The 27500-nt window shown below is 36.3% G+C and overlaps 2 non-coding genes across 2 annotated transcripts; both read right to left on the bottom strand.

Annotated features, from left to right (window-relative positions):
* Nucleotides 1-2155: 2155 nt before the first annotated feature.
* trnas-cga (transfer RNA serine (anticodon CGA)) lies at nucleotides 2156-2237 on the bottom strand. The gene has a single exon. It is a non-coding gene; the product is annotated as a tRNA-Ser (tRNA).
* Nucleotides 2238-5675: 3438 nt separating this feature from the next.
* On the bottom strand, nucleotides 5676-5757 carry trnas-cga (transfer RNA serine (anticodon CGA)). Its single transcript has one exon. It is a non-coding gene; the product is annotated as a tRNA-Ser (tRNA).
* Nucleotides 5758-27500: the final 21743 nt, after the last annotated feature.

The following is a 27500-nucleotide window of genomic DNA, read 5'->3' on the forward strand; positions in this document are numbered from 1 at the left end:
AATTGTCCATCCTTGTTCTATTCTCTGTCACTATTTTTCTAACCATGCTGAACACCCTCTCTGATGATGCATTGCTGTGTGGCACGCACAAAAGTGCTTTCATCAAATGCACTAGAGTCTGGAATCTTCCATTTCTCCCTAGCATGGCCCAAAACCGGTCAATATTTGGTTCCTGAGGAAGATCTTCACTGCCAAGTACTTGGTAGTCCATTACATCTTCCCGGAGGCTATCCAGGTCCAATCGCAGCTGCGGCTTGGAACTTACAAGCGTATTTCTTCATCTTACTCGTTGTCGGCGTCGCCATGGCTGTATCTTCCTCGTTCTTCTGCTTCATCTCCTTGTTGTGTGCGCAGTTGTGCACTGCACTCTCTAAAAGCCATAGATGTTATTGTCACATATGCATGTACAGTAGATGGCAGTATTGTCCTGTTTAAGAGTGTCACAACATTGCTGTTTACGGCAGACAAATTGCTTTACGGTAGACGAAAACGTGACTGCTGTTGTTATGTGTTGTTGGGAGGACGTTAATGAAACTGCCTAACAATAAACCCACATAAGAAACCAATAACTCGCCCTCGATCATTCTACAGTTATAACGTGATTGGGCAGGCACACTGTTTATATTGTGGGAAAGCGGACGTGAAAACAGGCTGTCGACACGTCACTCAGGTCAGCATGGAGCTGGAGGGGGTGTGGCCTCCTGCTCCGCCTGAATTTCGGGAGATTTTCGGGAGAAAATTTGTCCCGGGAGGTTTTCGGGTGAGGCGCTGAATTTCGGGAGTCTCCCGGAAAATCCGGGAGGGTTGACAAGTATGGGTGAAGAGGAAGGCAATACATTACTACCCACTGTGACTGAAATGTAGGACGGGGGGTTTGAGGGGGTGTTATTATCTTACTTATTTGATTTTTCTGTAATTGTATTTTATTTTATTGTATTTTTTTTATTTATGTATTTATTTATTTTTTGGGGGGGGACAACAACAAAAAAAGAGTGTCTGTTTTCTCAGTACCTGTATTATGATGTCCCTATCAAATGAATAAATATATATATATATATTTTTTCATTTTAAAAAGCACTTAATTTTGAAAAAGGTAAGTAGTTTTATGTCATTTTTGTTACAACTTTTTTATTTATTTTCATATATATACAGTATATAAAATTATTTTCATATATATATATATATATATATATATATATATATATATATATATATACCCCCCGCGACCCCAAAGGGAATAAGCGGTAGAAAATGGATGGATATATATATATATATATATATATATATATATATATATATATATATATATATATATATATATATATATATATATATATATATATATATGTATATATATGTATGTATGTATGTATGTATGTACCGGTACACACAATTTTATTTATTTATTTTTACAAACATTGCCTTAAAAGTTAAAACAAAACGTGGAGTTCAAAGCACTTAATCTTCAAAGGGTAAATAGTTTTACATTATTTTTGTTTTATTTTACCTTTGCCTTAATTCCTTTTGCAAAATACGTTTACAAAGTCAAAGCAAAACTTGACATAAAAAGCACTTAATTTTAAAAATGTAAGTAGTTTTACTTCATTTTTGTGTCATTATACAGGGCTTAACATCTTCATATATTTATATAATTTTATTTTATTTGAAGTTTTATTTTTTTTACAAAAATTGCCTTAAAAGTCAAAACAAAACATGGAGTTCAAAGCACTTGATCTTCAAAAGGCGAACACTTTTTCTTTATTTTTGTTTTATTGTACAAATGCCTTAATTCATTCTGCAAAATATGTTTTTTTTAAAAAGCACTTAATTTTGAAAAAGGTAAGTAGTTTTATGTCATTTTTGTTACAACTTTTTTATTTATTTATCGATATTTTTTTCTTCTTTTTTTTTAAACAAAAAATTCCTTAAAAGTCAAAACAAAACAAAAGAAAAAAAGAAGACATTGGACATGACATTTGCCAACATTTGCAGATAATGGATGGAAGGTGAAGTTACTGAAATTAGTAACATTATTGGGTCAAGACAGTGCATGATATGCTGCACGCTATTTTGATTCAATTAAATGAGGAAAATATTTGACATGAAACCTTGAGCAAATGTACGAGTACGAAGTTGGTCATAAAATTGAAAGCCACGCTGTGAGCAGGGTTCGAACCTGCGCGGGAAGATCCCATTGGATTTCAAGTCCAACGCCTTAACCTCTCGGCCATCACAGCCCTTTTTGAAGTGAAATTAATTCTACATTCCGGCAATGACGTACAAGCTAGTGCAGTGGTTCTCAACCTTTTTTCAGTGATGTACCCCCTGTGAATTTTTTTTTAACTCAAGTACCCCCTAATCAGAGCAAAGCATTTTTGGTTGAAAAAAAGAGATAAAAAAGTCAAACACAGCACTATGTCATCAGTTTCTGATTTATTAAATTGTATAACAGTGCAAAATATTGCTCATTTGTAGTGGTCTTTCTTGAACTATTTGGAAAAAAAGATATAAAAATAACTAAAAACTTGTTGAAAAATAAACAAGTGATTCAATTATAAATGAAGATGTCTACACATAGAAGTAATCATCAACTTAAAGTGCCCTCTTTGGGGATTGTATTAGAGATCCATCTGGATTCATGAACTTAATTCTAAACATTTCTTCACAAAAAAAAAAATCTTTAACATCAATATTTACGGAACATGTCCACAAAAAAATCTAGCTGTCAACACTGAATATTGCATTGTTGCATTTCTTTTCACAGTTCTTTTTGACAGACATTTTAGTGACAAACCTGAGCTTGCGCTTCACTGAGTTTATGAACTTACATTCATATTTTGTTGAAGTATTATTCAATAAATATATTTATAAAGGATTTTTGAATTGTTGCTATTTTTAGAATATTTAAAAAAAAATCTCACGTACCCCTCGGCATACCTTCAAGTACCCCCAGGGGTACGCGTACCCCCATTTGAGAACCACTGAGCTAGTGCATTATATGCTGCATGTTGCTATTTGAAGGTGAAATTAAGTGAAGTGAAATGAAAATAAAACCTTTGACCTGAAGTTTGCACCAAAAATACTGCAGTTATTTGATGAAAGATTGAATTGCAAGGTTATTTGGTCAAGACAATGCATGGTATGCTGCTTAATGCTCTTTAGATGAAAAAAAAAAGCTAACATGGACATCTTACCTGAATGTTGCCAACATTTGCAGACAGTGAATGAAAGCTGGAGTGACTGGAATTTCAGTATGAATAATTGGTCAAGACAGTGCATGATATGCTGCACGCAGTTTTGCTTCATTTAACTGAGCACATTGGACCTGAAACTTGTACCAAAAATATTGCAGTTATTTGATAAAAGTCTGAGTGAAAGTAAGCTTATTTGGTCAAGAGAATGCATGGTAAGCTGCTTTGAACTTAATCATCAAAAGGCAAACAGTTTTACTTTTTATTTTTGTTTTATTGTACAGACGCCTTAATTCATTCTGTAAAATATGTTTACAAAGTCAAAGCAACACTTGACATAAAAACAACTTAATTTTAAAAAGGTAAATAGTTTTACTTTATTTTTGTTTCATTATACAGGGCTTAACTTCTTCATATATATATATATATATATATATATATATATATATATATATATATATATATATATATATATATATATATATAATTTTATTTTTATTTTATTTTTTTAACAAAAATTGCCTTAAAAGTCAAAACAAAACTTGGAGTTCAAAGCACTTAATCTTCAAAAAGCGAACACTTTTACTTTATGTTTGTTTTATTGTACAGATGCCTTAATTCATTCTGCAAAATGTTTAAAAAGTCAAAGCAAAACTTGACATAAAAAGCACATAATTAATTAAAAGGTAAGTAGTTTTACTTAATTTTTGTGTCATTATACAGGGCTTTTATATATATATATATATATATATATATATATATATATATATATATATATATATATATATATATTTATTTATTTTAACCAAATATTACCTTAAAACTCAAAACAAAACGTGGAGTACAAAGCTCAGTGGTCTAGTGGTTAGATTGTCCGCCCTGAGATCGGCCGAGTCATACCAAAGACTATAAAAATGGGACCCATTACCTCCCTGCTTGGCACTCAGCATCAAGGGTTGGAATTGGGGGTTAAATCACCAAAATGATTACCGAGTGCGGCCACCGCTGCTGCTCACTGCTCCCCTCACCTCCCAGGGGGTGAACAAAGAAATCGGTCAAATGCAGAGGGTAATTCCACCACACCTAGTGTGTGTGTGTGAGTATAAGTGGTACTTAAACTTTAACTTTTAAAACAAAATGTGGAGTCCAAAGCACTCACTCTTTTTAAAAAAAAAAGTGTTTTATTTTACATTTGCCTTAATTAATTTTCCAAAAAGAGTCTCCAAATTTAAAGCAACACTTGACGTAAAAAAGCACTTCATTTTAAAAAATTAATTAGTTTTACTTTTTGTTTCATTATACAGTGTTTGACTTCTATTTTTCATTTTATTTGTATTTTTAATGGCCCACAAGTCAAAATGAAGCAGTTAATTTTCAAAGGGACAAATATTTATTTTATACAGCGCTTTACAAAAAAATATAAATTTTTAAACTTGAATGACAGAATGTTGAACATAATTCAAAGCCCAGCTTCTACAGATAATTCTGTTATTTCACACATCTAAGAAAAATGAATAAAAATATCCTAATTTGACTTTATTATGTATAATTATGTCATTTGTTATCATTAATGTCATCAACTTTAAGAAGCTGTGCTAATTGAAAAGGTCCATTATTTTGTAGATAAAATCAGATGAGATCAGTCAGCTTGTGATTATTTCTTTTGCGGGGAAACATAATAAATTAGATTTAATTAGACTTTATTGAGCTGTCTGGGAATGAGATGATGAGCAATGACATCATAATTTCAGATCTTACTTGACAGTTTTAGCCAACCCATTGTGTTTTATTCTGAAGGCTACAATTGTTGAAAAGGTTACGAGTGCATGAGAATGTTGAACATTGAATTTTTTTACATGAGGAAAAAAAAAATATATAGATATATATATTTGTGTGTCATTATACAGGGCTTAACTTCTTCATATATATATATATATATATATATATATATATATATATATATATATATATATATATATATATATATATATATAATTTTATTTTATTTTATTTGAATTTTTTTTTTTTTTTACAAAAATAGCCTTAAAAGTCAAAACAAAACATGGAGTTCAAAGCCCTTTATCTTCAAAAGGCGAACACTTTTACTTTATTTTTGTTTTATTGTACAGATGCCTTAATTCATTCTGCAAAATGATTTTGAAAAAAGTAAGTAGTTTTATGTCATTTTTGTTACAACTTTTGTATTTATTTATCGATATATTTCTTTCTTCTTTTTTTTTAAACAAAAAAATCCTTAAAAGTCAAAACAAAACAAAACAAAAAAAGAAGACATTGGACATAAAATTTGCCAACATTTGCAGATAATGGATGGAAGGTGAAGTTACTGAAATTAGTAACATTATTGGGTCAAGACAGTGCATGATATGCTGCACGCTATTTTGATTCAATTAAATGAGGAAAATATTTGACATGAAACCTTGAGCAAATGTACGAGTAAGAAGTTGGTCAAAAACCTGAAAGCCACGCTGTGAGCAGGGTTCGAACCTGCGCGGGAAGATCCCATTGGATTTCGAGTCCAACGCCTTAACCTCTCGGCCATCACAGCCCTTTTTGAATTGAATTTAGTTCTACATTCCTGCAATGACGTACAAGCTAGTGCATGATATGCTGCATGTTGCTATTTGAAGGTGAAATGAAGTGAAGTGAAATGAAAATAAAACCTTTGACCTGAAAAAGTCTTGAGACTTCTGAAATATGTGATTAATCTGATTAAAAAACAAGTAATAATCTGTGATTAATCCTGATTAATCCAAATTAAATAATTTGATTAATCTGATTAAAAAACAAGTAATAATCTGTGATTAATCCTGATTAATCCAAATTAAATAATTTGATTAATCTGATTAAAAAACAAGTAATAATCTGTGATTAATCATGATGAATTCAAATTAAAGAATGTGATTAATCAGTTTTTAAAGAGTAATAATCTTAATTAATCCTGGTTAATTCAAATTTAAAAATGTGATTAAAATGATTTAAAAAAAACATAAATAATAATCTGTGCTTAATACTGATTATTCCATATTAAAACATTTGATTAATCTGACTAAAAAACACAAGTAATAATCTGTGATTAGTCCTGATTAATCCAATTTCGAAAATGTGATTAATCAGATTTTATTTTTTTTAATTAATTTGACAGTACTACAGAAATATATGCACTATTTTCATTGTAAATGACGTGTTTATTTTATAAACGTGCAGTATTTTGCAACAAAGAACAAAAAAATTAAATAGCGAATGAAAAAGAGGTTTACAATTGGTCGCTATTTATGGAAATCAGTTCATTTCATTTAATCGGAATAGTTTTAAGTGCGACTGTGTGACATAATATGAATAATCTAATAATAATGAACAATATCACAAATAAAATATAATAGATGATAAAGACAAGTAGAATATAATAAAATCAGGGGTGTCCATGGTGCGGCCCGAGGGCCATGTGCGCCCTGTCGCTATTTTTTTAAACGCCCGGGTTAAAAAAAATTGCATTTTATTATTAGCAGGCTAGCTTTTTTGCTAATTTTGCAGGTATACAACTCAGCGTCAAATATATTGTTACTTGATATATGATACCTGTTAGCATGCTAGCTAGGTATACACCTCAGTCATATTTTCGTACTAACGTTAGCATGCTAGCATTTAAAAAAAAAAAATTCAGGCACACACTTCTAAGTAATATATTTTATTTTATATGACGCATTTTACAGTTTGCACTATAGCATATTAACATGCTATCTTATTTAGCTAATTTGGCAGGTATTTAGCAGTTTATATTTTGGTATGTAATTAATGCTAACTGTAAGCATGCTATTGTTGCTTGAAGTTTATTTTTCAACATGTGTCAATATGATGCATTACATATTTTTATTTTTATTTACAACATGTCCGAAAAGGAGTAGGAAGAAGCGAGGATTATCTAATCCTACCCCTTTTCCACTTCCTAACAATTACTAACACAATATTCACTTCCTGTTCTCGATTTGTACACATTTTACATCCATGATTTCTGAATACAAGTCTCATCATGAATAGCAATCAGTTATGATTCGCTTGTTAGCTCGTTAGCATAGTACCATTAGCATAGTACTGTTAGCATGTCAGCTTTTATTTTATTTTAATTTTATTTTTTTTAGCTAATTTTGTAGGTACAGTATACACCTTAGTCATATTTTGGAACTAGATAAGATAGCATGCTAACATTAGCATGCTAGCATTTTAAACACATTTTTCAGGGAAACACCTCACAGTAATATATTTTGGTATGTTACGGATGTTACAGTTAGCATTTTAACATGCTAACATTAGCATGTTATCTTATATAGCAGTTTGTAACTATATCCTACCGTTTTTCCACTTCATAACAATTACTAACACAATGTTCACTTCTTGTTCTCGATTTGTACACATTTTACATCCATGATTTCTGAATACAACAGTCTCATTATGATATACTTGCCAACCCTCCCGGATTTTCCGGGAGACTCCCGAAATTCAGCGCCTCTCCCGAAAACCTCCCGGGACAAATTTTCTCCCGAAAATCTCCCGAAATTCAGGCGGAGCTGGAGGCCACGCCCCCTCCAGCTCCATGCGGACCTGAGTCCGCTTTCCCACAATATAAAGAACGTCTACAGTAAAGCAGTCCGTCTGCCGTAAACAGCAATGTTGTGACACTCTTAAACAGGACAATACTGCCATCTAGTGCATTTGATGAAAGCACTTTTGTGCGTGCCACACAGCAATGCATCATCAGAGAGGGTGTTCAGCATGGTTAGAAAGATAGTGACAGAGAATAGAACAAGGATGGACAATTCAACCCTTAACTCAACAATGAGTAGATGAGTGTTATGTGTGCGTATATGTGTAAATAAATGAACACTGAAATTCAAGTATTTCTTTTATTTATGTATATATATATATATATATATATATATATATATATATATATATATATATATATATATATATATATATATATATGTATATATATATATATATATATATATATATATATATATATATATATATATATATATATATATATATATAGCTAGAATTCACTGAAAGTCAATTATTTCTTATATATATATATATATATATATATATATATATATATATATATACATATCTATCCATCCATCCATCCATCCATTTACTACCGCTTATTCCCTTCGGGGTGACAGGGATATATATATATATATATATATATATCTATATATATATATATATATATATATATATATATATATATATATATATATATATATATATATATATATATATATATATATATATATATATATATCCATCCATCCATCCATTTACTACCGCTTATTCCCTTCGGGGTGACAGGGATATATATATATATATATATATATATATATATATATATATATATATGAAATACTTGACTTGGTGAATTCTAGCTGTAAATATACTCCTCCCCTCTTAACCACGCCCCCAACCCCGCCCCCAACCACGCCCCCGCCCCAACCACGCCCCCCCGCACCCACCCCCCGAAATTGGAGGTCTCAAGGTTGGCAAGTATGCATTATGAATAGCTGAATCACTTATGATTCACTTGTTAGCTTGTTAGCATAGTAGCATTAGCATAGTACTGTTAGCATTGTCAGCTTTTATTCTATTTTATTTAGTATTTTTTTTAGCTAATTTTGTAGGTATACACCTTAGTCATATTTTGGTACTAAATGCATGCTAATGTTAGCATGCTAGCATTTTAAACACATTTTTCAGGGAAACACCTCAGAGTAATATATTTTGGTACGTTACAGATATTACAGTTAGCATTTTAACATGCTAACATTAGCATGCTATCTTATTTAGCAGTTTGTAACTATCTAAACCTACCAATTTTCCACTTCATAACAATTACTAACACAATGTTCACTTCCTGTTCTGGATGTGTACACAATTTACATCCATGATTTCGAAATACAAAAGTCTCCTCATAAATGGTTAGATCAGTTATGATTCACTTGTTAGCACAGGGGTGTCCAAAGTGCGGCCTGGGGGCCAGTTTCAGCCTGCCCCTTGTTTTCTATTGGCCCTCGGCTGGTCGTAAAAATTGAATGAGTTCATTATTACCGAGACATTATTAGTAATACTGTCAAACAAAACACTTTTAAAATCAGATTATTCACACTTTTGAAATTGGATTAATCACAGCTAGTACTCGCTTGCATGATTTCATTTAACTTCAAAATTTTAATTAAATTAAAAAGGCCTCAGTACTTGGTCACAAATGTCATTTCATTGTTAGAGTCGGTTTACGGTAGAGGAGCAAAATAAACTGTGTGATTAATCTGCGTAATGCAATATTTTTTGTGATTGATCGCATGAGTTAACTCGTTAATTTTGCCAGCCCTCGTTAGATGACACTTGTTTTCTTTGTCACCTACAACACAAAGCTAACAGGGATTTTTTGTTCAGCTAGTTTAGCATATATTGACATACACTGGTTGGCGTTTAGCATCTTTAGCGAACAAAATGTGTCGAAAATGGCCTCCGGGTGCTTCCATTTTACTGAATGCGGTCCTTGCCGGTTAAAGTTTGGACACCCCTGCGATAGCATGTTAGCATAGCACTTTTTTTTTTTAACTCCTGTTGCTCATATTTTTTGTAACTCGACGCTGTCTGGCCGGCGTGCTAACTGTTAGCATTTCAGTTCGGCGTTGGCTCCTCAGCGTTTACGCAAAATTTCCAACGAAACTACATTTTCTAGCTCTGCCTTTTCGATTTTTTTGTCTCGCTTTTAAAGGTGAAAACTACCAAAACGGCCTCCGCGTCCTTTCATTTGTCATTCTGCAGCCCTTGTGGGGGGGTTTTCGCCACAGTGCCATCTGCTGGATCATTGAGGCACTGCCCTGTTTGCCTTTTGAAGGAGTTCCAGGTCTCTCCTTGAATTCAACATTCTGTTTCTACTTTGTCCGTAAATTGAAGATAGATTAAATTATAACAACATTCTTTAAAAGCTATTTTGTTTCTTAAATAAAATCAACATTTATATCAATCCGTCTTAAGTCTAACAGGGTCTGGCAACGCTCTGTCTCCCACCCACACACACACACACACACACACACACACACACACACACTCACACACACACACACACACACACACACACACACACAGACAGACACACACATTCTTGTATTTCTTACCTTCTTGAGACTTCCGAAAAATGCCTACTCCTTAGGACCACCCTTTCTAGATATATAAAGATGTGTATTTACAACATTGATAACATATACATACTATGCAAATATAACAAAGCTTGTTGTAAAATTAGAATTTCACAAGAAAAACTTAGAATTTTGGCAGTATTATAATAAAAGTCATCATTTTACTCAAGTCAAACTTTTGCAAGAAAAACTGAACATTTGTGCATTATATTAAAAGTTAGAATTTTACTCAATAACAGTCGTAATTTTACAAGAAAAGCTTAAAATTTTGGCAGAATTTTAATGATAATCTGAATTTTACTTAGCAAAATTATGACAAAAGTCAGAATTTTACTAAAAAAATGTCACTATTTTACAAGAACAACCAAAAAATTGGCAATATTGTGATAAAAGACATAATTTGATATGACACACATAATAATTTTGCAGTAAAAAGTAATAATTCTACATAAAAAAGTAATAATTTTACAAAAAAATATTGAAATCTTACAGAAACAGAAAGAATATGAGAAATTGTTCCCAATTTTGTACGAAAAAAGTCGACACATTGTGAGAAAAAAAACTGCTTTTAGTTCTTTTTTTTAAATGTCTTGTTTGTAATTGTTTTTTAATCTTCATTATTTACTTCAAGTTATTACAGCATGTCTCTATATACGTATTTATTTTATTTTTTAAATTAATTTTGGCCAAAGGGGGCACATTTACATTTTTTACACACACTTGTTATTTCATATGTTGGCCAGAGGGAGAGCACTTCAAATTTTACAAACACATGTTATTTCATATGTTGACCAGAGGGGGAGCACTTTTAAATCCCTCCTTCTTTGGGACCACCCTCATTTTGATAGATTTAACCACCAGGGGTGCAAATTAGACATTCTCTATTAGATGCTAAGGTGTTCCGTATTGGGACCATGATTTATGTCCTAACTTATTCACACCTCCTCATATGGAAGCTACTTTTCCTTGTTGATGTCCCAAGAAGGGTAGAAATACAACAATACAAACACACACACACAGACATTCTTGTATTTCTTACCTTCTGGAGACCTCCGAAAAATGCCTCCCTCTTCAGGACCACCCTTTCTAGATAGATAATGATTTGTATTTACAACATTATTAATATTTACTGTACATACTATGCAAATATAAAAAAGCTTGTTGTTAAAAAATGAGTTGGAATTTCACAAGAAATGGGTCACAATTTCACAAGAAAAACTTGGAATTTTGGCAGTATTATAATAAAAGTCGCCATTTTACTCAACGCAAGTCAAAATTTTACAAGAAAAACTGAACATTTGTGCAATATTATGATAAAAGTTGGAATTTTACTCAATAACAGTCGCAATTTTACAAGAAAAGCTTAACATTTTGGCAGAATTATAATAATAATCGGAATTTTACTCAAAAAATGCCACTATTTTACAATAACAACCAAAAAATTGGCAATATTGTGATAAAAGTCAGAATTTGATATGACAAATGTCATCCATCCATCCATCCATTCATTTCCTACCGCTTATTCCATTCGGGGTCGCGGGGGGTGCTGGAGCCTATCTCAGCTACAATCGGGCGGAAGGCGGTGTACACCATGGACAAGTCGCCACTTCATCGCAGGGCCAACACAGATAGACAGACAACATTCACACTCACATTCACACACTAGGGCCAATTTAGTGTTGCCAATCAACCTATCCCCAGGTGCATGTCTTTGGAGGTGGGAGGAAGCCGGAGTACCCGGAGGGAACCCACGCAGTCACGGGCAGGACATGCAAACTCCACACAGAAAGATCCCGAGGCCGGGATTGAACTCACGACTACTCAGGACCTTCGTATTGTGAGGCAGACGCTCTAACCGCTCTCCCACCGTGCTTCATTTTACATAAAAAAGTAATAATTTTACAAGAAAATATTGAAATCTTAATAAAAAAGAAAGAATATGAGAAATTGTTTCCAATTTTATAAGAAAAAAAGTCGACACATTGTGAGAAAAAGACTGCTTTTAGTTCTTTTTTCTTGTTGTTGTTGTTTTTTTTGTTTGTAATTGGTTTTTAATCTTCATTATTTACTTCAAGTTATGACAGTATGTCTCTGTATACATTTTTATTTTATTTTTTAAATTAATTTTGGCCAAAGGGGGCGCATTTCAATTTCTTACACACACTTGTTATTACATATGTTGGCCAGAGGGGGAGCACTTCACATTTTTACACACACTTGTTATTTCATATGTTGACCAGAGGGGGAGCACTTTTATATCCCTCCTTTTTTGGGACCACCCCCATTTTGATAGATTTCACCAAATGAGACATTCTCTCTTAGATGCAATGGTTTTCTGTATTGGGACCATGATTTATGTCCTCACTTGTTCACACCTCCTCATATGGAAGCTACTTTTCCTTCTTGATATCTCAACAAGGGTAGAAATACAAGAACACACACACACACACACGTGCTCCAACCTAAAAGCAGATTCCACAAGGCTCGACCTTCTCCTGTGTCCTCAGGCCGCCAACTCTAATATCGTATTTCTATGCGCTCAGCACAGCACAAATCTATTGATTATTGCGCGCAAATTAGGGACCGGAGACAAAGACACTTAAGGAAAAATATGTAAAGGCAGTGCATTATACTGTAGAAGTGGCCCCTTATTGATTTCTACATGTAGCTAATTGATTTTAGCAAGCGGTTTACAAGTCGTAATACAATATAATTAAATAGTATTTGGGGGTTTGTAAGAGCGGCAAACAAGGAAAGAAAAAAAAGTGCCTCTTAATGCTCAAACTTGCCACTTAAATAAACCATTACGACAAATACCTAGGGATACGTATTGAATTCCGCCGGTACTCGCCGGTTAGGTTCACATAAATTGAAACGGTGCCATAATTTGGTAGCTTTGTCGCACGTGACCTCACGTGAACATAAAGTAAGGCTCTTCCAAAACGTGCTAGCTCGATGCTATCTGACGTACGATTTGCCATAGAATTAGCGATTTTACATGGCAATTTCAACGCCTCCAAATCGGGTGATGGAAACCGCAACGAAGATGAATATCACAATCGAACAGCTGGTGTGTGATAAGCGCAACACTTTGTAGGGCGCGACATTGCACATTCAGCTCCCTGGGTGGCGGGGGGAAGCTACTTCCTACTATTACCGTAAATAGTTAGTTTTAAAGTGACGCACGTAAAGAGACACACAATAGAGCCTTGACATGTGGGCGCAAGCGGCAATAATCGTCAAGATAAGCCAGTCAAGGGGCAGTTATCATGGAAACCGGAGTCAGACGGGACAAAGACAACCCGACCTCCCCTTTGGAAAATAATATATCAGTCCTAGGGAAAAAAGAGAGGACGGACATATATAAATATATATATAAACAATATATATAAACACTTTTACACACGTGTGTATGTGTGCTATGGCTATGAGGTTTTTTCTTTTCCTTGGCCTCAGTCTGGACCCCTTCTCCAGGGGCCCAGGCTTAGACTGCATTTTTTTTTTTTTTTTTTTTTTTTCCATACTCACCTTAAGGTCAGGCTGATTATAAAAATAAATACTAATCAAATATACTGCAAAAAAAGGGACTCATAACAATTTATGAAACATTTCCGTATAATTAAGTAGTGCTAAAATAAACTTGAACTATATTAATAAAGAATAGCGTTAATAATATATAAGTTTCTTGGATAAACTGTCAATGAAAATACAGCTTCACCGCTTTACTCATCATTTTGGCGCTTAAGAAAAGCAGCACTAAGTAACTTTTCAAACTTTCTAAAATATTTTCATATCTTCTGGGATGAAACATGAACTTGCGTCACTTCCCCGTTATTTACAAAGACAACTAAATGAAGAACAACTGCAAATTACTGCTGTCATTGAAGAATCTGCAAAACAACCAAAGAAATGAAAAGTTTTGTTTGAAGAAACAAAAAAAGGAAAAGGGAGATTACCCGGATAAAAGGGCAGTCGAGGATCAACATTGCCCCCGGCTTTCGCTCGCTGTGGACCGAATCTGCTTTGGCTCTGTTCCTGTTAAGCTAGTACGTACCTTTCGATTCTCAAATCAAAATGCTAATGCCTAATGTTAGCTGTTGGAATTTCAGCGTAGTAGCAATAAATAGCCACCAGATTGATAGTTCCACTACTACTTCCCTCCAAAACACTCTCTCGCCGGTCTTTCTTTGCTTCGGACCAGCATTCTTGGTATTAGCGTCATGTTTGTAGCGCAATCCACGATCATTTCTTGTGTCTGCTGATTCACATCAGCATCGGCATTAGAGACCTAATATTCATGTCAGTGTGACGCAGTACGCGCTAGTATTCATGGGAAATTTGGTCTTCTTCTGACTTTGGTCCACTGGCGCCGGCAAAAGCAACTAAAACTGAAAGTACTTAAGTGGGGCTTTAAGAAACTTCTCATTGATTTTAGCTGCAGACTTCTTCTGTTTGTTTGAGATTGTCATTACTGCCACAAGTGGTGGAAAAGTGTATTACAACTGAGTACCGCTGCCATTGAGAAAAACATTTTTTAGGGATGTCCGATAATGGCTTTTTGCCGATATCCGATATTCCGATATTGTCCAACTCTTTGATTACCGATACCGATATCAACCGATACCGATATCAACCGATATATACAGTCGTGGAATAAACACATTATTATGCCTAATTTGGACAACCAGGTATGGTGAAGATAAGGTACTTTTTTTTTTTTTAAATAATAAAATAAGATAAATAAATTAAAAACATTTTCTTGAATAAAAAATAAAGTAAAACAATATAAAAACAGTTATATAGAAACTAGTAATTAATGAAAATTTGTAAAAATTAACTGTTAAAGGTTAGTACTATTAGTGGACCAGCAGCATGCACAATCATGTGTGCTTACGGACTGTATCCCTTGCAGACTGTATTGATATATATTGATATATAATGTAGGAACCAGAATATTAATAACAGAAAGAAACAACCCTTTTGTGTGAATGAGTGTATGGGGGAGGGAGGTTTTTTGGGTTGGTGCACTAATTGTAAGTGTATCTTGTGTTTTTTATGTTGATTTAATTAAAAAAAATTAAAAAAAATAAATAAATAAAAATCTATACCGATAATAAAAAAAACGATACCGATAATTTCCGATATTACATTTTAAGGCATTTATCGGCCGATAATATCTCTTAATTTTTTTTTTTTCGCCCTTGGTTTCAAGAGTCCCCTCAGTCAATGTTCCCTCTAATTTTTCATGTGTGTGAGCAAACGCACAAACTCCCTGAGCATTCAGTGGAGCACATGTGAGCAACATCAGACGTGCACACTGTGGCCACACCAGCGTCACACCTGTCCCAAACCTGGCATCATAACAATTTAAATGTTTTATTAAGATAATTTTCTGATATAAGTGATGTTGCCCTCTTACAATGACAATAACAAAAAAACATGTTTTTTATGACCTATGTGGTCGTATTGTATGTCTGGCTGCGGGTCCTGCCTTTAAAAGAAATGTTACCCCTTTCAGAGATTACATTTAGTTACTGTAACTTTCTGTCTGTAAAATACATCTTTTTATTAGCATTTATGAAATCTAGTGCCAATATTTCATGAATAATATCCTTAGATTAACATTCTTAATAAATGGCAGTAAAATAAGCACACATCTGATTGAGGAGTCAGAGTGTTACAACCTGGCATTTACACATTGTGTGGCGTTGGGGTTGTCCGACTTTTTGTGTGGCCATAAACGCAGCTAAGTGCCATGAGTGCTTGTGTTGGTGCAGGTGAGACAGAGCGAGCGGCTTCTGTTGATATGACGGATGACAAAGTTGGTTTAAGCCTGGTTTGTTTGGCAGAAAATTACCAGTTTTTATAGATAAAAGTTTTTTTTACTCATGTTTTTGGTGTGGTTACAAACAGTTTTGCTCAATAAAGTGATTGATGGAATTCCTGTTCGTAAAGTGTCTCGACCGACGATAATTGAACTGTGTAGACAAAGATTGTTTTATTCATTGGGGCCACTCTTGTCACTCACAGAGTTGCATTGCAAAATCATACAGAATAAATTGTAATGTGTTTATTTCGTTTAGAGTTCAGATGGGATTTTTGATTTCCTGCGCGGCATTAATTTGCTGTGCGCAGAGGACGCGTGAGCAGTGCGCAATTGCGCAGGCGCGCACCTTAGGGGGAACGTTGCCCTCAGTCATTTTGGACTAATGAGATTTCTGTAAAAATATTGCTATTTTCCCTGCAATTCCTACAAACCCCGTTTCCATATGAGTTGGGAAATTGTGTTGGATGTAAATATAAACGGAATACAATGATTTGCAAATAATTTTCAACCCATATTCAGTTGAATATGCTACAAAGACAACATATTTGATGTTCAAACTGATAAACGTTTTTTTTTGCAAATAATCATTAACTTTAGAATTTGATGCCGGCAACACGTGACAAAGAAGTTGGGAAAGGTGGCAATAAATACTGATAAAGTTGAGGAATGCTCATCAAACACTTATTTGGAACATCCCACAGGTGAACAGGCAAATTGGGAACAGGTGGGTGCCATGATTGGGTATAAAAGTAGATTCCATGAAATGCTCAGTCATTCACAAACAAGGATGGGGCGAGGGTCACCACTTTGTCAACAAATGATTGAGCAAATTGTTGAACAGTTTTAGAAAAAACTTTCTCAACCAGCTATTGCAAGGAATTTAGGGATTTCACCATCTACGGTCCGTAATATCATCAAAGGGTTCAGAGAATCTAGAGAAATCACTGCACGTATGCAGCTAAGCCCGTGACCTTCGATCCCTCAGGCTGTACTGCATCAACAAGCGACATCAGTGTGTAAAGGATATCACCACATGGGCTCAGGAACACTTCAGAAACCCATTGTCAGTAACTACTGTTGGTCACTACATCTGTAAGTGCAAGTTAAAACTCTCCTATGCAAGGCGAAAACCGTTTATCAACAACACCCAGAAACACCGTCGGCTTCGCTGGGCCTGAGCTCATCTAAGATGGACTGATGCAAAGTGGAAAAGTGTTCTGTGGTCTGACGAGTCCACATTTCATATTGTTTTTGGAAACTGTGGACGTCGTGTCCTCCGGACCAAAGAGGAAAAGAACCATCCGGATTGTTATAGGCGCAAAGTTGAAAAGCCAGCATCTGTGATGGTATGGGGGTGTATTAGTAACTTACACATCTGTGAAGGCGCCATTAATGCTGAAAGGTACATACAGGTTTTGGAGCAACATATGTTGCCATCCAAGCAACGTTACCATGGACGCCCCTGCTTATTTCAGCAAGACAATGCCAAGCCACGTGTTACATCAATGTGGCTTCATAGTAAAAGAGTGCGGGTACTAGACTGGCCTGCCTGTAGTCCAGACCTGTCTCCCATTGAAAATGTGTGGCGCATTATGAAGCCTAAAATACCACAACGGAGACCCCCGGACTGTTGAACAACTCAAGCTGTACATCAAGCAAGAATGAGAAAGAATTCCACCTGAGAAGCTTAAAAAATGTGTCTCCTCAGTTCCCAAATGTTTACTGAGTGTTGTTAAAAGGAAAGGCCATGTAACACAATGGTGAACATGCCCTTTCCCAACTACTTTGGCACGTGTTGCAGCCATGAAATTATAAGTTAATTATTATTTGCAAAAAAAAAATTTGAACATCAAATATCTTGTCTTTGTAGTGCATTCAACTGAATATGGGTTGAAAAGGATTTGCAAATCATTGAATTCCGTTTATATTTACATTTAACACAATTTCCCAACTCATATGGAAATGGGGTTTGTACAACGTTTGTTATTTTCAGTCATTTTAGCCAAAGTTGGCTTCGTCTATGGCAAGATGTGATGCTTTTTTTCAAAATAGGAAAAAAATGAATATATTTTCTGATATGATTGACGGCTCGGTAGCGGTCCGCTGACGTAGAACACGAGAAGACCGCCTGGTTCGCTCCAGACGTTTCCAAGCCAACACTTTCCTCCCCGCCAGCGGCCTTCTTGTGAATTCCAGAATGAAACATCTCGTCAAGGTGGCCGCCCGATCAATTGGTCCATCACGCCGCCTTAATCACTTAATCCGGCCGGTGATGAACGGCGGGCCGGGGGTCTCGGGTTTGCCGCTGCATGCGGGGCGATGGACGGCGTGGGTGTGCGCGGCATACAGACACATGCCGATGCTCGGCCCTCAAAGACCTCAGCTCATGAATGACTTAGAGCTTGGGCCACCCTGGGGAGCCCATTATCTCCACACACTGTCCCGCCAGCTCCCAAGTGGGGATCTCCTGAGGCGAGGACATTGTCTTCTATCTCTCGGTTAGAGTCACGGTCTTACTTCCTGTCCGTGGTTGCAATATTTGACCGTTGAATCCCACCCGGCCCACGAAAGAGAAGCTAATTGGCCGCCGTCTCATGTCCAAGATATCGACCTTGGCCGGGTCTTTGATGCAGGTGTAGCAGACTTTAGTCCATTTTCAGTCTGCAAGCAACCATTGTCTACGCTAAGACCAAAGTTCAACACAACTTTACAAAAGAGAAGAACACAAAATCAAGTCGGCTCTTCCGCTGTTCCATTTATATAGCGCTTTTCTCTAGAGACTCAAGGCGCTTCACATAGTGAAACCTATTATCTAAGTTACATTTGCACTGGGAGCAGGTGGATTAAGAGTCTTGCCCAAGGACAGAAGCGGGGATCGAACCTGGAACCCTCAAGTTGCTGGCACGGCCCCTCTCCCAACCGAGGTACAGCGGAATCAAACAAAGCTGAAATACAGCTGGCTATAAGCCGATACTTTTTTTTTTTCGCTTTGAACCTTGCGGCTAACAAAACGGTGCGGCTAATTTATTGATTCTTCTTTGCTGACGGCCATAACGCAAAAGAATAAACCACAGAAAATGTTTTTTATTGTTTGTGCTATTGCGCCATCTATTGGACGAGTTAGCTCACTGCAGCGTCTTTCCGTTTAGTGCTTTCAACCGGAATTAGAAATGCCGTTCAGTCCCCTAGCCGTCCATAGCGTTTCTACTCGTATGGATTCCTCATCCGTCACTCCGAGCAACGTTTGTAAGTTTTACAATACAACTAAAACAATTCTTACAAACTAAACCGTCCCATGTGTGATGTCTGTAGGAGTGTTTTCATGCTTATTTGCACGCGCTATCGTAATGTAATCAAGCTAGCATCGATAAGCTAACATGCTAACTTGTTTACGAGTGTCTGTGTGAGTATTGTTAACTTACAATGGCATTCTTTTTGTGTTGTTTCAGTTTCACAAATTCCTCAGTAAATTCACCAAAACGTCACCGTGGAGTTATTGAATCTGTTTAGCTGATCGGAGAGCTAGCTTGCGCAGCTAGTGGGTCCATGACGATGACTTATGTTTTGTTTAATCAGCCGTTTTACTGCCGTGTTACAGACACCATTTGGAAACAAATAAGGTATGTAAATAATAATTTACAAAATATTTCATTTCACAACGTATAAATCTGCGGCTTATAATCACCAATTTTCTGCAAGAGTGTCAAGTCAGGCGAAAATGTTTATATTTTTCGGGACCCGAACAGGAAAATTTCAAATTGACTCTCTTGCGCCCCCTTGAAAATAATAAGAAAAAAAATTTGACACTACCCCAAGTTTCACGTGTCATCAAGAAAATCGCAGGAGACGTCCATCTTGACAGGACGCACGTAAAAGTGTCAAGAATCCATATTTGAAAACCAACAGGAAGTCGGCCATCTTGGTTTACGTCTGCCATTTTTAGGTGAAAAACCGCGGTTGTACTTTTTCAAACTCGTCCGAGGGACTTGGACCGAACGAGCCGCGGTAAAAATGTAATTTATTAGACGGATGGGCGATGATATATTGCAGGGGATTTTCGTCTACGCCATAGAATGTGGGCGGGGCATTGTGCCAAACTTTAACTTGATGGCTCGCCACAAAAAATTCAGCTTTTATAACTCGGCTACACAAAATCAGATCTCGATAACAACCGGTTCAAATTATGTATTCTGGCTTGAATGTCCAGGGTGAGCAGAGTGTGCGGGATTTGGAAAGGTTCAAATCGGATGAGAAATGTGGGATGTGCAGTCGTTTGTATATTTCCCATTCATTGTCAATGGGGAGGAAATTACCGGAAATTACAGAAAAAAATTTAATTTTGGGAGAGGGAAAACAGGTATTATGTTCAAAATATTGGAAGAGTAGTGTGGTTGGATGGTTGAAAGGTCGGAGTCAGGTTTAAAAATGGTACAAAATTTAGAAAATTTAGGGCGTTGCAGAACTATGAATACGTTCGTTCGTTTGAATAGGAATTTCCTGGAAAATTTGGGAAAAAATGGAAATTTTTGAAAATATAGGTAATACTACAATTGTCCTAAATGATATGAATGGGTTGGTGTTGGAATTGTTCGAAACGGTTGAAAATTGTTGACGCTGTAATAGTTTGAATTTCCATTGGTATTTGGTCATTCCTGGAAAACCGGGAATTTGTAAAGAAAAAAAAGTATAACTTTTGTTGTCCCAATTAAGAGGAATGTTTTGAAGGTGGAATAGCCAAAAACGGTTGGAAAATGTGGACTGTGAAAACTTTCCAGGAAGAGATCAAATAGGGCTTTGGGAAACTGGTCATTCCTGGAATTTTTTCGATGGTTTGATTGTCCGAGGTGGGATGAGTGTGTGGATGTGGAACAGTTTCAATTGGTTGAGAAATGTGGGAATTGCACAAGTTCGAAAAATGACCCATTCATTTTGAACGGGAAAAATGACCTAGAATATCAGGAATTCTGGGTAATCTGGGATATTTTTTAAAAATGTTTTCAAGGTGATCACGATTCCCGATCGATCCGAACGTTTTGATACTCGAACGGTCCCGATCGGAATAAAAAACTGGGCTGTGGAGAACGGCAAAGTTTTTTAGCGGAATAATAACGATAAATAGATGAAATGAGACTAATTTAAACTGAGAGATACAGACCAACACTTGCACAGAAATCCAATGTCCTGAAATATAAACATCATTTACATAAAAATCAGTACAATGTGTAGCTAAAAAAATATGTGTTGTTTTTGTTCCTCTTTGACACGTCCTGTTCTCTCGGGCCCTCTGGCAGCTTCTCTTCCAGACGAGCCCCCCGTTTTTTTTGTGTTTAGTGTTTGCACCAAAGACAACAGACGGATTAAGTGGCGGCACTCTCCCCGATGACTTGGCGGCAGACGTGTGGTCTCACCTTGAACGCCTGCAGCTTGTTTACACGTCCAAAGCGCAACCAGGAATATAAATGAATCGTTAGCCAAAGCTAACGACGCGTCATCAACAAGTGCCAGGTTTTATAAACGCTAATGTTGTTATTAGCATTAGTATAGAATCGTCAATTAGTAAATGACTTGATCGTGAAAGCTGAGGTGTGTGGACTATTAAAGGTGCACTACTTGCTGCAACCTGCAGAGGTGCTGTTGGAGAAAGCTTAACTAGCTAGCTTTCTTTCAACATGCTAACATTAGCTGGTTTTTTTTTTCAAGAGCATTCAATGTTTATTTACATAAACTGGGGGCCACCAGACTAAATATATATATATATATATATATATATATATATATATATATATGTATGTGTGGGGAAAAAAAATCACAAGACTATTTCATCTCTACAGGCCTGTTTCATGAGGGGGGGTACCCTCAATCGTCAGGAGATTTTAATGGGAGCATTCGCATACCATGGTTTATATAGGGCACAGAGTGGGTGGGTACAGGCAAGGTACCCACGCAAGGACATTAACACATCCGACACATATGTAGGATTAACCGAGGGTGAATTCAAAACCAGATGGAACAACCACAAGGCTTCTTTCAGGAACAAAAACCTGCGAAATACCACAGAACTCAGCAAACACATTTGGGACCTCAAAGACAATAATGTTGAATATTCAATAACATGGCAAATTCTTGCATCCAGCACACCTTACAATAGTGGTAATAAAAGATGCAACCTATGCTTGAAAGAGAAACTGTTTATTATCTACCGTCCAGACCTGTCATCCCTCAACAAGCGCAGCGAAATTGTAACAACATGCCGCCATAGACGGAAACACCTCCTAGGTAACACATGAACCAATCACCACGCCCCTAGGCCAGCCTGTACCCACCCACTCTGTGCCCTATATAAACCATGGTATGCGAATGCTCCCATTAAAATCTCCTGATGATTGAGGGAACCCCCCCCCATGAAACAGGCCTGTAGAGATGAAATAGTCTTGTGATTTTTTTTCCCCACACATACATATATTGCGCTCTACTACGGTATCGAGCACTATTTTTTGGATAACCTTATTAAGACATATATATATATATATATATATATATATATATATATATATATATATATGTAATATTTCCATGTATGGAATAAACTGCAGGACGATTTCTTCAGGCTTTGAGTTGTGTTTTTATTCCAACAGGTCATCTACCTCCAACTTCTCTACCGTTCGTTGTGTCGCTCCAACCTGACTTCCGCAATCCTAGCCAGGACCCCTACCGGGCTGCTTTGAGCATGTAGCTGCCTAAACAGATGCCTGATTAAAATGCCACTCATCCAACATAGGGTCTTCATTGGCTATGAATATTACATCCCCCTTTTTATGGAAACAAACAAACAAAATAGTAAAGTGCTGCCTGTACCATGTATGCATAAAATAGCATCATATCAGGTTAGTAAACTGGGAACAAATATTAAATGAATAAACATGGCACAATAGACAGATTCTGTGTGAGGTACCTGGTTAGTGCAAAACGGTACTATAAAAAGACTGGAACTTATTGTAGAACTTACACAGGTATCGGCCTAACATGTCTCAATACCAGAATGCATCATTTAACATTTTAGCGCGGTAGCGAACCCATATGCAGTATGCATTGCACTGTAATAGAAAATATCGTATGAAAATATCAAACACATTTGTGAAAAGTCTTGACTGTAAATTCACAACAATAATCAGAATCACCGATAAATATGACGGTTTCAGCTTACACATATAAGGTTACATTCGTTTTTTCTTTTCTTTTCTTTTTTCAGGGCAGCGTTCGGCGTACACCCTTTACTTTATTTATTTATTTACTTTATTCATAGGTCCAAAATGACTCGAGGCTTTACCTCTCTGCCTGACCTGGTGCGGTATGAAGCCTCTGCTTCCGAATCAGATGGCAGTTCTGGTGCATGCGAAGCAGGCAAGTCCATTGCTTCGCTTGTGTGTGTGAAAGGTGCGTGGTTTTCTTCCGGTGTGTTGTCGTCAGGTGAGTATGAGGTCGGTTCAGGTGGGTGAGAGTGGTGTACCTTGGTGCTTCGGAGGTGTCTCTGGTTACGGCGATACACCTGTCCCTCTGGAGTGCGGATGATGCATGATCGTTCGGTGTTAGCAGGTTGTGGGAGAAGAAATTTTGACTAAAAGTCCACTTAAAAGTATATATATATATATATGTGTGTGTGTGTGTATATATACAGTCGCGATCAAAAGTGTACATACACTTGTAAAGAACATAATGTCATGGCTGTCTTGAGTTTCCAATCATTTCTACAACTCTTATTTTTTTGTGATAGAGTGATTGGAGCACATACTTGTTGGTCACAAAAAACATTCATGAAGTTTGGTCCTTTTATGAATTTATTTTGGGTCTACTGAAAATGTGACCAAATCTGCTGGGTCAAACGTATACATACAGCAATGTTAATATTTGGTTACATGTCCCTTGGCAAGTTTCACTGCAATAAGGCGCTTTTGGTAGCCATCCACAAGCTTCTGCTTGAATTTTTGACCACTCCTCTTGACAAAATTGGTGCAGTTCAGCTAAATGTGTTGGTTTTCTGATATGAACTTGTTTCTTCAGCATTGTCCACATGTTTAAGTCAGGACTTTGGGAAGGCCATTCTAAAACCTTCATTCTAGCCTGATTTAGCCATTCCTTTACCACTTTTGACGTGTGTTTGGGGTCATTGTCCTGTTGGAACACCCAAGAATTTGGAGGTAATCCTCCTTTTTCATTGTCCCTTTTACCCTCTGTAAAGCACCAGTTCCATTGGCAGCAAAAACAGGCCCAGAGCATAATACTACCACCACCATGCTTGGCGGTTGGAATGGTGTTCCTGGGATTAAGGGCCTCACCTTTTTCTCCTCCAAACATATTGCTGGGTATTGTGGCCAAACAGCTACATTTGTGTTTCATCTGACCACAGAACTTTCTTCCAGAAGGTCTTATCTTTGTCCATGTGATCAGCAGCAAACTTTAGACGAGCCTTAAGGTGTCGCTCCTGGAGCAAGGGCTTCCTTCTTGCATGGTAGACTCTCAGTCCATGGCGATGCAAAACACACTTGACTGTGGACACTGACACCTGTGTTCCAGCAGATTCCAATTCATTGGAGACCTGCTTTTTGGTGGTTCTCGGTTGACTCTTGTTCATCCTGACCAATTTTCTCTCAGCAGCAGGTGATAGCTTGCATTTTCTTTCTGATTGTGGCAGTGACAAAACTGTGCAATGCACTTTATACTTACAAAACAATTGTCTGCACAGTTGCTCTTGGTACCTTAAGCTGCTTTGAAATGGCTCCAAGTGACTTTCCTGACTTGTTCAAGTCAATGATTTGTTTTTTCAGATCTGTGCTGAGTTCCTTTGACTTTCCCATCGTCGCGTTTGTAACCGAGTCTAATGACTGCATCACATGAGCCCTATTTAAATGGGCTCAGAGAAGTCAACAGGTGTTGTCAATCATAATCACTCACATTAAGTTAAGAGGCCATGAAGCTCATTTGATTTGATTGTAACTTTTCTACATCACCAAAATTGATCATGTATGTTGCTGTATGTATACTTTTGACCCAGCAGATTTGGTCACTTGTTCAGTAGACCCATAATAAATTCATAAAAGAACCAAACTTCATGAATGTTTTTTGTGACCAACAAGTATGTGCTCCAATCACTCTATCACAAAAAAATAAGAGTTGTAGAAATTATTGGAAACTCAAGACAGCCATGACATTATGTTCTTTACAAGTGTATGTACACTTTTGACCACGACTGTACATATATATATATATATATGAATTAAAAAATGTTTTTAATTTTAAAAAAATAGATAAATAAATTAATTGTAAAAAATAATTTTTAAAAATGTTTTATTTAGCCGCATAAGTCGCAGATATATACGTTGTGAAATGAGTTACAGTATTTCCACAGAAGTATTTTATAAATTGTTATTTTCATACCATAATTGTTTCCAAAAGGTGTCCGTAACACGGCAGTAAAACGGCTGATCAAACAAAACAGAAGTCATTGTCATGGACCCACTAGCTGCGCAAGTTATCTCTCCAATCAGCTAAACATCTGAATAACTTCACAGTGACATTTTGGTGAATTTACTAAGGAATCTGTGAAACTGAAACAAAACAAAAATAATGCCTTTGTAAGTTAATAATGCTAACACAGACACTTGTAAACGTGTTTGCATATTTGCTAACGATGTTAGCTTGATTTAATTATGCATAAAAACACCCCTATAGACATCACACATGGGACAATTTAGTCAGTAAGAATTGTTTTAGTTGTATTGTAAAACTTACAAACGTCGCTTGGAGTGACGAATGAAGAATCCACACGAGTAGAAACGCTATGAACGGCAAGAAAACAGAGCAGCACTTCTACTTCCGGTTGAAAGCACTAAATGGAAGGACACTGCAACACCTGCAGTGAGCGTACTGGTCCAAAAGATGGCGCCATAGCACAAGCAACAACACACTTTTTCAGTGTGATTGGCTCGAGTAAAAATAATAAAAACAACTGTTTGCTCAGCAAAGAAAAATCCATAAATGATGGAGCCAGAACACTGCCAGTCAGATTTGGTATCGGAAAAAAATTTGACATTGGAAAAAAAATTGTATTGGCACTGAAATAAGTTTGGGCAACAAATAAACACAAACATTGAAAAAATAAAATATTTTTCATGGATATTTTCTCGATGCCAATCTTCATATTTTCGCACATTTCCTGTACATTTTTTGTGCTGCTTATACTACAGCCTCAAAGTATGTCTAGATTAACACAAATATAGCTTATACCAAAGACTATAAAAAATGGGACCCATTACCTCCCTGCTTGGCACTCAGCATCAAGGGTTGGAATTGGGGGTTAAATCACCAAAAATGATTCCCGGGTGCGGCACTGCTGCTGCCCACTGCTCCCCTCACCTCCCAGGGGGTGATCGAAGGGGATGGGTCAAATGCAGAGGACAAATTTCACCACAATCATTGGTACTTTAACTTTAACTTTATAACTTTTACTCTTAATTTAGACGCCATCGGTACTCCTTTCTTCTTCTACGTTTTTTTTACAGCCCAGTACAACTGCTTCCGGGTAAATATGTTTTAAGCCCCGCCCCCCTCAGGCTAAAACACTGCCATTATTTTGATACCGTGAAAAAAAAAGAAGCGGAACCGGAAAAAAAAAAAATTCATAAAAAAGAGAAGCGATCATAAAAACCTTTGAAACGCACAAAAACAATAAAAGCGTACAAAAATATGAATATTGGCGTCGAAAATATCCACCAAAAAAATGTTTTTATTTTTTTTATTTTTGTGTTTATTTGTTCCCAAAATTTATTTCAGTGCCAATTCAACTTTTTCTGCTATGGCAATTTTTTTTCCCCATACCAAATCTTACTGGCAGTGTCCTGGATTAGCCGCACTGTTTTATAAGCCGCTGGATTCAAAGCGTAGAAAAATAAGTAGCCGCTTATTGTCCGGAATTTCTGGTTATTCCATCTTATTTTTCTGTGTGTTTGGTCTAAAATTTAAAGTACAATTCATAGTCTTGGTTAATTAAAGTGTTTTGTGTCATGTTTGCCATCTGTTTTGTTCCGAGAAAAAAACAAAACGATTAAATGTCCTCCAAGTCTGATGAGCCCGTGTTGAGACATTTCGAGCTTTTATTTTGAAGTGTCTTCCTTGAACCCAGGTCTGCATCCGTATTCTTGTTGACTACCTGGGGATGCTGGCGTCGTAAATCACCGCCCGTTTAAGAGCAGTTTTAGGCCAGAT

The sequence above is a fragment of the Nerophis lumbriciformis genome, linkage group LG23, assembly GCF_033978685.3.
Source record: "Nerophis lumbriciformis linkage group LG23, RoL_Nlum_v2.1, whole genome shotgun sequence".
NCBI lineage: Eukaryota > Metazoa > Chordata > Actinopteri > Syngnathiformes > Syngnathidae > Nerophis > Nerophis lumbriciformis.